A 16344-nucleotide genomic window follows, 5' to 3' on the forward strand; every position below is an offset into this window, starting at 1 on the left:
ATCAACCTTGTGTTTATTGATTTGTAAGCAGCTCAATCGTCCGGGAAAAGACAGCACGGCAGCCGGCATCTCTGGGGTCCAAGGCCTCCTGCCGACGGCCAGAGCCTCTGTGATGTCGGTTCGCCAATGCAAAGTAAATGACACCCCCTAATCTGGGGGGTGCGTGGGGACGGCCCTGTACTGGCTGCAGCGCTGGGCAGAAGTCTGCGTCTGAACATTTCCCTGCGTCTAGACAAGAAGCATTGCCTGCCCGCCTAAAATATTAAAATTTCAAACTCTGCTCCCAGGAGAGAATCTTTGGTGGTCAACCTACGGAGCCAACTGGAGTTTTCTTTTTCTTCTTTGGGGTTCCCGTTTATGGCCCATGATGCTGGTTGCAGAGCTGGAGAGGGGTGGTGAGCTTCAGGACCCTGAAGGCCAAATCCTGCCTTCTCCATCAGGTCCCGGCTGCTGAGAGTCTGGCTACAGGTCCCGCGTTTGTCACTGGGCAGCTGCTTGGGCCCTCAGGCCCTGAGCCTCCACGTCCTCATCTGAGAAATGGGCGTGATAATTCTGACCTCAGCAGGTCATTATAGGGCTGGACAGAGCAACAAACCAGACGGCCGCTGGACTGGGTCGAAAAGTGTCCTCCCAGATTCCCACCCCCAGAACCTCAGGGCGCAGCTCTGTTGGGAACCGGAACATTTCAGATGCGTCCAGGGAAGATGGGGCCACGTGGAGCAGGGCCCGCGAGAGGCAGAGACACAGAGACTGTTGAGCTGGGCAGCTCAGCGGCGGTAACGAAAGACGACAGGCGACGGTGGGGGAGGGAGGGGCTGGAACCACAGACTTTCATTCATTTGTCACAGTTCTGGGCGGGTTCTGGTGAGTCCTCTTCCTGGCTTATAGACCTCCAGTCTTCTCCCTGTGGCCTCAGAAGCCAGAGAGAGAGACACAGAGACAGAGAGGTGGAGCCCGCAAGCTCTCTCTCTCTCTCTCTCTCTCTCTCTCTCTCTGGTGTCTCTTCTCATAAGGATGTGCCTCCCATCGCGGGGACCCCACCCGGGGGACCCTCCTCGGAACTGAACCACTGCCTGAAGGCCCCCACCTCCGGGCACCACCACGTGGGAATGCACGTCAGACGGAGGGGAAACACCCAGCGGGAGGAAGACTTTCGATGACAGCGGCAGGGACCGGCGCGAAGTGCCTTCCGAGCCCCGAAATCGCGAGGAGCGCCAGAACAGCAGATGCTGGGGAAGCGGTGAGAACCGGTTCTCGCCCCAGAGAGAAACGGGCCCCGCCCATACGCGGGTTGGGGACCCACAGCTTCAGAACTCTGCGGGGGTCACGTTCGTGGTTAAGCCGCTCGGCCGGAGGTGCTCTGTTAGGGCAGCCGTAGGCCGTAGGAAGCTAATACGACAGCACGGAAATAATCGTGGTCGGTGGATACGCGGCACGTGTAACGCATCGGCCCTCGAACAGCGCCTGGAAACAGGGAGATGCCCATTAGCTGGTTTTGCAGATGGGGAAACTGAGACCCGGGGGACTCTGCCCAGCCTCATACTCAGGCTCCCCTCCTGCCTCGCCTCACGCGCCGTCCAGAAGAATGCCGGGCAGGCATGGGAAGATGCTCCCCACCCCAATCCCTCGCCACCCCGCCACAACCGGGGGGCTGTGTGTCCCCCAGGCCAGCCCGCCACAACCGGGCTTCAGTTTGTGAATTTGAGCCCCGAATCAGGCTCTGTGCTGACAGCTCGGAGCTCGGAGCCCGGAGCCTGCTTCGGATTCTGGGTCTCCCTCTCTCTGCCCCTCCCCTGCCTATCTGTCTCAAAAACAAATAAACACTTAAAAAAGAAGAAGAAAGAAAGAAAGAAAGAAAGAAAGAAAGAAAGAAAGAGAGAGAGAGAGAGAGAGAAAGAAAGAAAGAAAGAAAGAAAGAAAGGGAAAAACATTTGCTGAACTACACAGATGGCTGAGGACTGAGAATAGAGTAAATGGCTGACATCGTTTGGACCAAAAATTGCTCATCTGTGGGGCACCTGGGGGGCTCAGTCAGTTGAGCGTCTGACTTTGGCTCAGGTCATGATCTCACGGTTCATGAGTTCAAGCCCCGTGTCCGGCTCTGGAGCTGCTTCACATTCTGTGTCTCCCTCCCTCTCTCTCTGCCCCTCCCTGGCTCATGTGCTCGCTCTCTCTCTCTCTCTCTCTCTCTCTCAAAAATAAATAAACATTAAAAAACCTTAAAAATTAGGGCACCTGGGTGGCTCAGTCGGTTGAGCGTCCGACTTTGGCTCAGGTCGTGATCTCGCAGTTTGTGAGTTCAAGCCCCGCGTCGGGCTCTGTGCTGACGGCTCGGAGCCCGGAACCTGCTTCGGATTCTGTGCCTCCCTCTCTCTCCGCCCCTCCCCTGCTCATGCTCTGTCTCTCTCCGTGTCTCAAAAATGAATAACCGTTAAAGAAAATTTTTTTAATGAAAAAACTTTAAAAATTGCTCATCTGAACCCACCTGGTCATTGAGCAAAACTGAGTCCAACCCACATGGACAGAGCCACCAGGGACGAGAAGGGATTGCTAGAAGCGGGCTCTTGGCTGACACCCTGTCCACAGGCCCTTCGTCAGGCTGCGGTTCGGGGACGCCATCCCGGAGCCTCCTCAGGCCTCCCACCCGCTCACGGGTGGTTAGCTGGGGCCTCCGACACCCCCAGGTGCTGCCCGAGTCTCGCTGGAAGGAGCCCGCAGTCCTCAGGGCCGAGGGCGGCTCTGAGGCTCTCGCCGTCCAGCCAGCCTGCCGGGAGAGCCCCTTTATACTGACGGTGGAGGTTTCCGGGGGCCGCTTCCTGTTCTGGGCTGTCCAGACGACGCCGGGAGAGACACGGATCCCGGAGCCCCTCACTGGGAAGCTCAGCCCCGCATCAGGGTCCTGCCATTCAGAACTCATCGCCGCCCGTCTCTTCCAGCTTCTGGCTGCAATCCTGGGCGTGGGTCCTGAGTGACCACCCCTCCCTACCAGGTGTGGAGACTCAGGTTGCAGGTGGTTTGGGAATCCGGTGCCCACGGCATGGGTGAACCTGATACGGATCCAGCCGTCCCCACTGTCTCACGCATTAGAGTCGCCAAAGAGAAAAGGGGCTCAGAGAGGTTGAGGAAGCTGCCCGGGGCCCACGTGCGATCGACTGTACCCCACTCCTTCAAGCCCAGTGTGGTTCAAAGCCACGGTGGCTTGTGCGGGATGAAACACCTACTGTGCGCACGCACCGGGCTTTGGGCGCCCCGCTGATCTCGTGCAGTCTTCCCCTCTGGGCATCTCTGTCCCCGCTTTGTTACGGGTCGCATCGGGCCCCCCCAGAAGGTATGTTTAGGTCTTGACCCCGAATTCTCCCAGCTCCTCAGAGCGTTCAGCCGAGGGACAGTCAGGCCACACTGGCCCAGGGTGGGCCCCCTCGTCCAATCACCCCGCTGTCCTTGTCGGAAGATGACCTCGCGAAGACCCAGACGCAGAGAGGCACGCGATGGTGGAGGCGGAGGTGGGAGCGACACGGCCGTCTTGCCAGGGAAGCCACAGGACTGCTGGCAAAGCACCCAGAGCCTGGGAGAGGAGAGGAAGGAGCCCCTGCGGGCCCCGGGGTGGGGGTGGGGGGGAGCGTGGCCCCGAGACACCCTGCTTTGGGCCTCCAGAAGCGCAAGACAATACATTTCTCTGGTTCTAAGTGACGGGATCCGTGGCGCTTTGCCACGTCAGGACACCAGCTCAGAGAAGACGGCCCCAGGCCTTGGAAACGAGTCTAGATGCTGCCAGGTCACATCCTGGGACGGGTCAGAGCCCGCCTGCCGACAGGCTGACTCCCATCCTCGTGGCCCGCCATGTCTGGCCATGTTGCTGGAGCTGCTAAACCCACGCCAGCCGTTGAGTCTCTGGCTACGGCGGGTCCCGACACATCGGCTTCATCGTTAAGGGCGGCGGAGTTGAGGCTCCACAGTGTGGCCAACCCCGGCCCCCTGGCTCGCGTGTGGCCCAGTGAGCCCCGGCCTTCTAATAAAGCCTTGAGTCCGCAGAATCAAGGTCACTGGGTCCCCGGCACCCACGGGCTTTCCCATCAGCAAAGCGTCTACTTCAGGGGCCTCCTAGATTTGACCTTTCCTGTCTGGGCTCGGTTGGCACGGGACATCTGGAGTCGGGAACGCGTGCAGGCCCCGCTCGACCCCGGAGCCCCGCCGCAGCTCAGTCTCCGGCTCTCTCCGCGGTGATCTGTCTTCTCGAGAAATTTCCCCACCTGTCTGTGGCCCCAGCACAGGGAGTGTAAGAGGTAAGGAGCAAGAGGAAAGACGCGGTATTGGTAGAGGCCCAAGGAGTCGGGAGGCGGCCGGCCAGGAAAGGCATCCTCATTTCTGGAATATTCTTGGGGTGTCCGGCGGTGGGACAAAAACCACAGCGACTCAAGGGGCGCGTCTCGGCCGGATCGCAGAGCGGACAAGGATGGCGGGAGGCGAGGGGGCCGCACACATTCTTAGGCGTGCAAAACAAAACAGGTCCCTGGGGCGGGAGGAAGCAGCGGGCCCCCGGCCATCCCAGCGACGATGCTCGGTTTCCCGGAGCAGGGCGTCCAGACGGGGCTCCTGTGCCTGCTTCACAGGGACCCCGCCACACTTGGATCCGCGCGCGACATCCGGGTTTTCTTGCATTTTTCTAGTTTACAATCGCAGGTGCATTATACGCTTGCCAGAACAAGTCAGGCGACCGAAACGCGCACGGAGCAAGCTGGTGCATCCCACGCCGCCTCCTACCCGGCTACCGGTCCGCACCCCTTCTCTGCGGGCCCAAAAACACCGCTTGCGCCCCCCCCCCCCCCCCCCCGCCGCCGTCCCCGCCAATGCGACAGTGCAATAGGCGCCATTCAAAACCGGTTTCCCTTAAAAACCCACAGCGGGGGGCGCCTGGGTGGCTCACTCGGTTAAGCGGCCGACTTCGGCTTCGGCTCAGGTCATGATCTCGCGGTCCGTGAGTTCGAGCCCCGCATCAGGCTCTGGGCTGATGGTTCAGAGCCTGGGGCCTGCTTCCGATTCTGTGTCTCCCTCTCTCTCTGCCCCTTCCCCGTTCATGCTCTGTCTCTCTCTGTCTCAAAAATAAATAAACGTTAAAAAAAAAATTAATGAATATAAGTCGCTAGACTATTTTTTTTCCGCAAACGAGGATACAAAGACCTCACGGTGCCCGGTGTGCGGGAAGGGGGTGGGGCTGAGGGGGTCAAGGGCCCCAGCGGACACGAGCTGTGGATTGTGCCCGCGGAGCAGGAAGCAGCTTTCTTTGCAAAGATGGGTGGTGTATTAGCTGCGTAGAGGACGGCAAGGCCTACTCGGTGAAGGGTCCCCTCCAGCCACTCACGTGCCACCCGGTGGGGGGGGGGGGGGGGGGAGTCGCACAGGGGCCAGCCCAGCCAGTGCCCGAGGACAATGCTGTGTTTGTCAGTTAATTGCTGTTTAGAGTCTTTGGATCCTTTCAAATGGGCCGCTGCAAATTCCTTATGGGTATGTATTTGAAAGGATGCTGTGAGCCCAAAAAGTTTGGAAGCCGTGTTCTAGGTCAGCCCTGCATGATGGAAATATACAGCAAGCCACAGTTAAAAATTTCCAGTAATCCCATTTTATTTTTTTTATTTAAAAAAAAATTTTTTTTTTAACGTTTGTTTATTTTTGAGACAGAGAGAGACAGAGCATGAACGGGGGAGGGTCAGAGAGAGAGGGAGACACAGAATCCAAAACAGGTTCCAGGCTCTGTGCGGTCAGCACAGAGCCCGACGCGGGCCTCGAACTCACGGACCGCGAGATCATGACCTGAGCCGAAGTCGGACGCTCAACCAACTGAGCCCCCCGGGTGCGCCTCCAGTAATCCCATTTTAAAAAGAAAAAGAAAAAGCAAAAAGAAACAGGTGATATTAACTTTAAGGATATATTTAATTTAACACGATGTATTCAAAATGTTAGCCTGTCAACATGGAAGCAAATTATTGATGTTTTCACTTTCTTTGTAAATACCAACCCTCTGAAGTCCACTGTGTGTCTTACAATTGCTTCAGGGCTCTCTTCCGACCAGCACATCTCACGTTGCCATAGTGGACAGTTCTAGAAGCTTCTGGGGTTAGAAGACAGCCACGTCTGTCCCTTCAGCATGCATTTACTGAGAAGCTGCGATCAGCTGCACGGGCTTCGGGCGCGAGAAGGAAAGTCACCTTCCCTGTCTCCCCGGGGGTTGGCGTGCCCGTGACAGGGTAAGTGACCTCGCGGCCCCGTGAACCCCGGCTGGGTGCTCCCAGCACCCACTGACAAGCTTCCACAGTGGGAGGGAGGGTCCCCGTCACCCCCAAAGAGATCAGTTATCGAAGAGCCTTTTCTTACACGGAATAAAGATCAGCCTCTTTTCACCCGCTGACGCTGGCACAAGGAATAAGCCTGTTCCTTCCTCACGGACAGTCACTCATTCGTTCGTCATCCGTGCCCGGACCAGCGTCCGTCGAGCACCCGTAACCTGCCAAGCTCCATTCCAGGTGCTAGAGATACAGCTGTGAACAAAACAGACCCGGTCGCTGGGCCAGCAGCTCGGAGGTGAACTGGGCAAACATACAAGGAGGCGATTACAAGTCCCCAGGAGGCAGGGCGGTGGGAGGCCCGAGGAGAGGGGCTGAACTCGACCCGGCTCAGCAGGCTTGCCAGACGGACCCTTGGGCTGAGGCTTGGGAGAGGGGGGTAGGTGTTGGGAGGGTGTGAAGGAGGAGGAGTGGCTCGGGGCCGAGGGAACAGCAAGCCCTAGGGTCCAATGGGGAGCGGGGACCCCTGGACGACCGGCGCGTTCTTCCAGACGCGGGATGCTGCTGGAGAGCGAGGGGCACAGGATGAGGCGGAAGGCATCCAGAGGGCCTGTGCGGGCTACCTACGGTATGCGAAGGTGTCTGGAATGTTCTAGAGGTTCTCCCAAAGGCATCGAGGAACGCTCGAAGATATCGCCTCCTACGACCTTACTCAAGCCGCTTTTCCTTCCCCACCCCCCATTCTCTCCTCGAATAATGGGAAACTCACACCCTCAGCTCTCTCGCCTTTCCATTTGGGCCAGTTTGCACCAGAGCGGGGACCCTGGCCCCAGGCTTCTCTGAGGGGTCCTGAGGTGACAGATTGAGGTGTACGAAGCTGACACAGAAGAGGGTCACCACCCTCCTCACTGGTGTCCCCACAGATCCCCACCCCCACCCCGGGCTCTTCTCAGCAAGCACGAGGGCCACGTCCCTTCCCTTCCCGTCACCCTTGGTGAGGCCAGCCAGGCTTGCGTGGTCAGCCTCCCCCCTGCTCACGTGCCTTCCTCTCGTCCCCACCGCTTTCCCGCCGGGCTGGCCGTCTTCATTTTCCCTGGAGGTCTTTGCACATGCTGTTCCCTCTTCCTGGGATGCTCTTCCCCACTCCTTTCCCCCTTTGCAGACTGGCTGCTGGATGGCCTTCAGATGTCAGCGAAGCTGCCTTTGCAACGCGGCTCACAATTTGTCATAATGTTTACCGGCTGTCCCCTCACGCGCACACAGGAGACCGTGAGTTCTTGCCCTGGCTCCCCAGCATCTGGAACCGTGCGCAGCACGGAGAGGCACCCAGCAGACCTGCACTGAAGGAATGAACGAAGTCTTAAAACTTCCCGAGCCACGTTCTCCTCGTGTTTAAAGTGGCCATGGTGGTGTCCCCCCTCCCCAGGGCTTTCAGGGGGACGAATGTAGAGTTCTCGGGGTGAGCTCGAGCTGGTGGGGACTGCGCGGTGGCCGCCAGCCCTCGGGTCCTCCCCTCCCCCCCGTGACACCTAGCAGGATGCGGAGAGGGAAATTCCGGATGTGCACCTGGGCCACAGCTCGGCCCCCTTTACAGAGGACGCGCTGCCGCCGTGAGGCTGACAGCACCTGAGCTCCACCCAGCTCTCAGCGAGCCCCTGGCTGGAGACGGTGCCCAGGAGATGGCGGCGGCTGTTATTAAGTGTCCTGCTCCCTGGCTTGGCTGGAAGTCCCCGGAGGCGGAGCTGGGGGCCGAGCTCGGGGCCAACACCCAGCCGAGCAGTGCTGTCCCCGGGGAAGCGGGCCTGATGGGGGACAGGGGACAGCAGTTACGGAGCTTCACGGGGGGCCTCCTCGGAGGGTTAAGAAGACACAGGTGGCTGCTCGGTGGGGGAAGAGGTCCCCAGAGAGGCCGCAGGGATCCCCGCCCCTGGGACCCGTCTGCCCCAGGACGGGGGGAGAGAGCGGCTCATCCCCTCCCCCTCCCCCTCTGCTGTGGGGGCTGGTGGCTCCCCCACGCTTTCAGGGTGTGCGGCTCGGCCGCTTTGGGGTGGCCACTGGAGAGACCGGAGCATCTCAGCCTCCTCTCCAGTAAACCTGGGCCCCACGTGGCTGCAGGCCCCACGGCCGAGGCCCAGGTGCCAGCTGTGCCGAACCTCAGTGGGGGTGGGGCCCGGGGAGGTGCTGAGGCGCGGGGATGCGACAACAGAGGCGGCTGGTGCTTTACAGGCCTGGGAACGGAATGGTCCTTTGCTGGGGAAGGCAGCCGAGGCCCAGGGAGCAAGTAAGGCCACGTGGAAGCTGGCTGCGCCCTCCCGGTACTGGCTGCACGGTTGCCCAGGCCGCCGCCTCCAGGGCAGGCCACGTGGTCAAGCCCCGTGGTGCCAAGTTGTTGGAAAAATTAAATAAACGAGTATCTGTTTATATTAACAACAGCACCCAGCATGTAAGAAGCACCATGTAAGAGGGGCACCCGGGGGGCTCAGTCGGTTGAGCGTCCGGCCTCGGCTCAGGTCACGATCTCGCGGTCCGTGGGTTCGAGCCCCGCGTCAGGCTCTGTGCTGACCGCTGGCAGCCTGGAGCCTGCTTCGGATTCTGTGTCCCCCTCTCTCTCTGCCCCTCCCCCACTTGCACTCTGTCTCTCTCTCTCTCTCTCAAAAATGAATAAACGTTACAATTTCTTTTTAAAAAGAAACCCCACATGAGTTTGTGAATAAGCAAATAACTATGGGTATTTTACCTAGATCTAAAACGGCGTGCACAGTTCCTGGTTTGTGTGTCATTTGGTTTCTTCGATTCGTCTTTGGCCAGAGTCGCACGGCTGTCTGTCTGGGCTGTCTGTCTGCTCCCTTTACCTCCCCCACACTCCGGCGGGACGGGGAGGGAGAGCGCCCCAGCCGAGGAGGGACGAGAGACGAAGACATGACATGGCCCCTGTCCGACGGAGGGCCAGCCCCACACCTGCCCTCAGCTTCCGCCCTCAGTCTCTGTGGCTGCTGCGGGGACAGCTCTGTGATTCCAGAACCGGGACTAGTGCAGAAAAGGGTCGCTTAAAAATAAAGTAAGACAGGAGAGCTCATTTATGCTGAGGCGACGGTATTTTCCCAAGCTGCCTGCAGGACAGAACAATAAAAAATTTATCCTTAATAGCATTTTGCTGAATTTTGCCACAGGAGATCGCTTTGCCGCCACCGGAGTTTGGAAAGGCTCTTGTCTGCCGTGCACATCCCCTTCCCCAGCCAGCCTCCGGCCTCCCCGCCTCCTCGGGGGACACTTCGCAGCCAGCCTGCCTCCTCCTCTTCCTGCCTCCACCCCAGGGACACGTCTGGACACTGGTCACTCCTCCCCACGGAGCTCCAGCTCCGGGAAGGGGGAGAAAAAAACCAGATAGTCCATAATCAGCTTCTTCTTCCTTTCACCTCCTCCCCCCCGGTAGACGTGTGAAAAGGCAGAAAAAAGAGGGCAAAGCAAATCCAAGCAGTCGGTAAACTTAATTTCCTAAAAACAAGTGTAAGAAAAGATGCTAAAACTTGGGGGTGTGGGCGGCAGGGGGAGGCAGGTCGCGGAGCAAACCCCAGAACAGTATATGACGTGGAGGAAAAACAGTCGCTCACTCAAAGATCAACATCTATTCAGGAAGGCATTTTATATAAATGCATAAAGAAAAATCTGGAAGGATGCCCTTCAAATTTTTCAGGGTGGTTTATCTAGGATGGGACCTGACCTGGGAGAAAGGGAACAGGAGTCTGCTGATGTGCACACATCCCTCACTGCTTATATTTCTTACAAGGAACCTCTTTTTTTTTTTAATTAAACACATTAAAAGAGAACCTCCCCTCAGATTAAACCATTAAATTTAAACAGTGTTATATCGGGGCGCCTGGGTGGCTCAGTCGTTAAGCAGCCGACTTCGGCTCAGGTCACGATCTCGCGGGCCGTGAGTTCGAGCCCCGCGTCGGGCTCTGTGCTGACAGCTCAGAACCTGGAGCCTGCTTCCGATTCTGTGTCTCCCTCTCTCTGACCCTCCCCTGTTCATGCTCGGTCTCTCCCTGTCTCAAAAATAAATAAAACGTTAAAAAAAAAATTAAAAAAAAAAAAAAACACAGTGTTATATCATCCGTTGGCGGCTATGTGGGGAATCGCCGTCCACGCCAGTAAAAGCGTGTATTGATGCAGTCACTTTGGAAGATGAATCTTCAGCATCTGGGGGGAAATTCCAGCAGTCAGCACCTCCGTTTTTCCGAGGGTTGGGCAGTGAAGATCGCGGGTAAGGACATCTGTCGCGGGGCTGTTTATAACAGCACCAACGGACACCTTCCAAGTCCCTCGGTAGGCGACTGGCAAAATAAGCCATGGGGTGTCCACGCCGGGACCTCCGGTGCAGCCTTTAGAAGCGCGAAGCAGAGGTACAGGTCCTGACGCAGCAAGTTCTCCACGACAAGAGCATTCCAGAACGATCCTTACAATACGACACACCATGGGCTCTCTACGGGCACAGGGGTGTGGGGGTGGGGGGGGAAGCACAGAAACAGCCCCGGAAGGAAATACACCAGCACGATCCCCGTGGGCGGTGGCCACCGCGCGGCCCTCCAGGTCTTTCTGACCCACCCCGCTTCCCCGGCCGCCTTGAAGTTGGGCAGGGTCATGTGACCGTTCCTGGCCAATCAGGGTGAGCAGGTGGTCCTGGGGCCGCCTCCAGGCCGCCTGCCAACTGATACGGGGCCCTCTCACCGAGCTCTTGGGCGCCGGCACGACAGCCAGCCACTTTGGAGGTGGCGGCCTCCGCCAACCGCAGCGCACTGAGCAGATCCCACTCCCAACCCAGATGTACCTACAGCCTTCGGCCTCGCAGGCCCGGATTCCTTGCGGTCACCCCCGTGTTTCCGAATGACGCCGTCTCCCCGACGGGTGCCCAGCGTCACCCCCAGGAAAAAGCTTAGGGGTGGGGCACTTGAGACAAAGGGCACCTGCCCGCCCGCCCGCCCCTGTTGGCTCCGGTTCCCCGTAAGCACCACGTGACTGAGAGCAAGGCCTGGTCCCCGATGGCATCCCAGGGCCAAGCACTCAGTAGGGGCTCAGTCCACATCGGCGGCAGGAAATCCACGACAAGAATTCTCAGAAACTTTGGTCCCGGATGAAGACAGAAACCACCACCACCCCCCCGCCCCCGCCCCCGCCCCCCACCACCACCCATGACGATTCTTTCTCTCACCGCGGCAGAGGGTGCTGGCCGCCTCCCCGTAGCCACGTTCCTGGCCTCCCTCCGGAGCAAGCGAACCCTCGGCTAGTGGACCACGTGCCCCAGCCGCCCTTGCAGCTCAAGCGACACGAGGTGAGTCTGAACACTGCGATTGTAACTTGGGGAGGAGGGGCTCCGCGAGGGGGAGACGGGCAGCGGCGGGTGCCCCTTTCCGCCCCGTCCCCTGTCCTTAACCGGGTTCTCCGGCGAGCCGACTCCTGAGTCGAAAACTCAGTGCGAATGAAGTTTTTCAGGGTCAAGGTCATGCGGTGTGGAGGTGAGTCCAAGGAAGGGAGCCAGCACGGGCACGTGGATGAGCAGGTTACAGCCCCGCTGGGCCTCTCGGATTCCAGCCCCCCCACGCCACCCCCCACCCGAGAGGCAGGACCGGGGTGTGTACCCACTCTCAGATATTCACTGGCTCTCATTCACCATGAAGGGTGGTTTCCAGGCCACTCCCAGCTCACCACCCCCCCCCCCCTCCGCCCCCACCAGCCGGGAGCAAACCTTCCGGCAAAGTCACGGCGGCTTGCTTGCACGCCCTCAGCAGGTGCAGGAATAGTGAGAGTCCACAGCAGCTGTTGCACACCCAGCCCCCTTCTTCCTGCCCGGAACACGGGCGTGTTGTCCGGAGTTCCGGCAGCCACATTAGACCAGAAGGCAAAGGGGAATGGAGCTGTGAGCTCGCCCTCTGCGGGCTGCGCGGTGCCTTATGAAATCAGAGCACAGAGGACCGGCGCCGAGATGCGCAGAGGCCTCCCGTCCGCGACGGACTGGGCCTGCATCCGGCTCTGCCGCTTCCCAGCCGCGCAAGCCGAACGTGTGACTTCAGTTCTTGGTTTTCTCATCTGTGAAAGGACAATAATGCCCACGCCGACCTCATCAGGGTTCTTGTCCACTTTTTCAACAAATGGTTATGGGGCACCTGCTGTACTACACGCTGGGCCCTGTGCTATTTCTGAGGAAACAGCCGGGAGGAAATAAAACCAATGAGCTGTTTCCCCCCCACCCCCACCCCGGCCCAACGCAGCACAGTCTGGGGAGGGGGCAGGCATCCGCCACATTGCCAAATGCACAAATATCAAAGTGTGATTGTGACAAAGGCCACACACAAGGACCTGTGATAGAAGTTTGCCCTTGTCACATGCAAAGGTCCTGTGGTTGAAATGATTCAGCATGATAAACAATGCCAGTACACACTGAAAGAGAGCGTTACTAGTATTTCCTTGAACCGATGCCAGGAAACATTTGAATCAGCTGAGAAACTTCTCTCTCTCTCTCTCTCTCTCGTTTTTTAATTTTTTTTTACATTTATTTATTTTTGAGAGACAGTGCCCAAGTAGGGGTGGGGCAGAGAGAGAGGGAGACACAGAATCCGGAGCAGGCTCCAGGCTCCCAGCTGTCGGCACCGGAGCCCGACACGGGGCTCGAATTCACGAACCGTGGGACCATGACCTGAGCCGAAGTCCCACGCTCAACCGACTGAGCCCCCCAGGCGCCCCGAGAAACGTCTCTTGTCGCGACTCGGCACGCCACAACTCTGGCTTTGTCTTCCAGCGCGGGGTCTGCCTATGAAGAGAAATGGGCTGGTCCCTCATTCTTGTTTTTGGTTTTGGTTTTTCAATACTCGAGTTCGTCAACATACAGCGTGGCCCTGGTTTCAGGAGTAGAACCCAGGGATTCATCCCTTCCGCAGGACGCCCAGTGCTCATCCCGACCCGTGCCCTCCTGAATGCCCATCCCCCATCCGGCCCCTCCCCCACCCGCCTCCCCTCCGGCACCCCTCAGTTTGTTCTCTGTATTTAAGGGCCTCTCGTGGTTTTTCTCCGTCTCTGTTTTTATCTTCTGTGTCCTTCCCTTCCCCTAAGTTCATCTGTTGATTCGCTCATCCTCCTTGATAGGTGTTTCTTATTCTAAACAAACGTGGCTGGCATTCCCGTCTGATAGAAGCTTCCGGTTAAGATGTGACAGGCCCGAGCTCCGCGGGCTGGTGCCAGGAGGTTTCCCCCGCAGCCCCCCAGGCACTGGCGCCCCTGCCTTATCCTGAGCTCGCCCGGCACACTTGTGCGGAGGGGGGGGAAGCCAGCCAGACTTTTGCAAGGGGACACTTTTTTTTTTTTCTCTCGTTGCAGTTTTTATGAGGATCAGAAATGAGGGCTTGGGATGTTTCCTTCGAAGCTTTTCCCAGATTCCAAAGAGTTTTAGGCAAACCCAGGGCTCCAAGAAGCCACCGGGCACCTGCACTTTTCCAGACATCAGCTGAAGGGGCGCAAACATCCTGAAAGCTAATGTAAACTTGGCATTCAGAGTCTCCACGTGAAACTGGAGGCCGGCTGGCCCCAGAGGCAAACAGAGTCTGCATTTACATGTCGCCCCCACGACCTCATTTCTAAATTCAAACAAGGTAATGTCTGCCATAATGGGCTGTTGGGGCCTCCGTGCCCTGAGAATGCATATTTTATCGTCGTCTTGTTGGGTCAGGATTCTGGAAGCGCTCATCAACCCCCTGACAAAGCATCAAGGCGTCCCTTCGAAATGTTGTCACCAGCTGGGAGCCCAGCGCCATGGGTCCGGGGGGAGGGGAGCGGGGTTGGGGACAACGCCAGACACCGGTCCATCTGCCCACAGCCCCGACCTTGGCCCGTCCTGGGGTCAACCCGGTGTTTACCCGGCCTACCTCGGGCAAGATGCTCAGGGCAGCGGGGCCAGGGCGGGTGGGCAGGAGAACCGCTTCTTTCCCTACCAAGGCCCAAGCTTCAGGAGGTGTCTCCGAGGCTCCCCACACTTTACTACTGGGGTCCCTGAAGCCCCGCAAGGGGAAGGACGTGGCCAAGGTCACAAAGCAAGTCAGAGCGCAACCAAGAAGAGGAGAAAAAGCCCTCGCCTTCTCTCTACATCCACGGGCCAACCGGGGCCAGCCTAGGCTCACCTTTCAGGACCTGGCTCCGGTCTTACCTCTTCAGGGACTCTTCCAGACTCTTTGAGCAGCTGTTAGGGCCCCGGGTTCCAGCCTCCAACTCCCTCCCATCACATCACGGACCTCTGGAGACTTACCCATCCCCCACGACACAAACCCCACTCTGGCAAGGCACTGCGAGGAAGCCAGCGGGGCTGGCCGTTGTGAGCACAGGGCCCGGCAGCAGGAGGTGAGGTTGGGTGTGTGGGGCGTCCTGGGGAGCCAGGTCCTGCCCGTTTTAAGAGCAGTGGGAACACTGCGGTGTTTTGAACGGAGGCACGACATCCTCTGACCTGTACTGTAGAGCATGGTGGGGTGAGGACAGGAGTAGGGAGACCAGGGAGGGGCCCCTGCCGTGATCCAGGCAGGAGAAACAGGTGGCCTGGCCAGGGGAGGGGCAGTGGACATGGGCATGCGTAGTGTAATCTCTGCAGGTTTGAATTTCCTGTCCTTTGGGCGGATCACGGCACCCGCCTCACCCCCAGCCCCCGTGGCCCGGCACCCTCAGGAGGCCGTCCTGGAAGGAGGCCAGGAGGGAGGGAGCAAGGCTCTCCTGCACGGAGCCCTGACCCAGGACAGAGCTCCGGGAAAGGAAGGTAACTGGTTGTTTCTGTCCCGAGGAGAACATGCCGTGACCGTGAATCTTCATTCGGCTGTCCCCAAAGTGACAAACATCCCCCAGCGTCCATGCTGCTGCCTCCCCGGCAATTTCTCTGTTTACAGGATGTCTGGGGTGTCTAGACAGGCTGGGGTGGGGTGGGGGGAGTCAGAGAGTGGAGTCCCAAGGCAGTTCTCAGACGGCACACGGCTATTTCTGCACAGAACAGCTAAAACCAAAAGACTGAAATCTGCCTCTGCCTGGAGAGTTCATTAAATAGAAATATGCTTAATTCTTTCCTTTTTTATCAGTTGACGGCTTCCAACAGATAAAGCTTATTTTATTTAAGCTTTCACACACCCGGCGAGATAAATATCCCTGAATTCCTGTCTTCACGGGGGAAAAAAAAAATTAAAAACGGATGGAGTCAGAATCTTGAGTAGGGTTCTGGAAGCTGGACCAAAGGATGGACCCACACGACTGGGTCAGAGTTAGATCAACCCCAGGACGTGGTGGTGTGGAGGGAGGGGCTGGTCCCTGCAAAGGGCATAAGGAAAACTGCTGGCAAGGATTGTTCTAGAAAGGACACCCACCGACTTCTGGTCCAGAGGGACCCTCAAAGTCAGATTTGGAGGAGAAGACCTCGTCCGTACACGCAGACGGCTGTGGGTTCAGTCCCGGCCTGGCCACCCTCGAGCTGCAGAAATGCGAACATGTCACTTCGCTTCCTTGTGCCTCAGTTTCCTGAACTAGAATTCAACAAGCTCTCAGGCATAGTCTCTGCACAAGCCCCTGTCACAGAGTGCACGTGCTGTCCCTCCCCAGGGCTCCAGAGGAAGGGATCTGGGGTAGATTCGTCCTGCCCGCGGCACCTGGGCCCTGACCTCCCTCCACATCCAGCCTGAGCCCACGCGCCTCCCCACAGACCCAGATGCATTTTACAGGTCTCCGTGCTGGGGAAGTGAAGGGCTGAGCAGCCACGATCAATGCTGACCAGGAGTTTGTTAACGGGATACCCAGGGGCTCAGGAACCAGCCGGTTGGAAGGACACCTGGGCTCCAGAGGGCCTGGGACAAATGGCGATTTAACCATGGGGCTGCTGAGTGAGGCCCGTGCCCGCAGCGGCTGGCAGCCTGTCCCTCCCCGGGCTGTCAGGGCAGGACCCAGGACCCCCCCAGTTTCCACCTTGGACTGTCAGCCATGATCAGGGCACTGGGGCCGGCACAGGTGGTGCCCTGATGCCCGGAGGCAGCACCAGCAAGGACCCCCCCCCCAG

The 16344-nt window shown here is 58.5% G+C and overlaps 1 long non-coding RNA gene across 1 annotated transcript; it reads left to right on the forward strand.

The window, feature by feature from the left end:
* Positions 1 to 10804: 10804 nt before the first annotated feature.
* Positions 10805 to 14059, forward strand: LOC122214859. Its single transcript, XR_006200106.1, has 3 exons — positions 10805 to 10944; positions 11496 to 11607; positions 13647 to 14059. It is a non-coding gene; the product is annotated as an uncharacterized LOC122214859 (long non-coding RNA).
* Positions 14060 to 16344: the final 2285 nt, after the last annotated feature.

Source organism: Panthera leo, chromosome A3 (assembly GCF_018350215.1).
Source record: "Panthera leo isolate Ple1 chromosome A3, P.leo_Ple1_pat1.1, whole genome shotgun sequence".
NCBI classification, from domain to species: Eukaryota; Metazoa; Chordata; class Mammalia; order Carnivora; family Felidae; genus Panthera; species Panthera leo.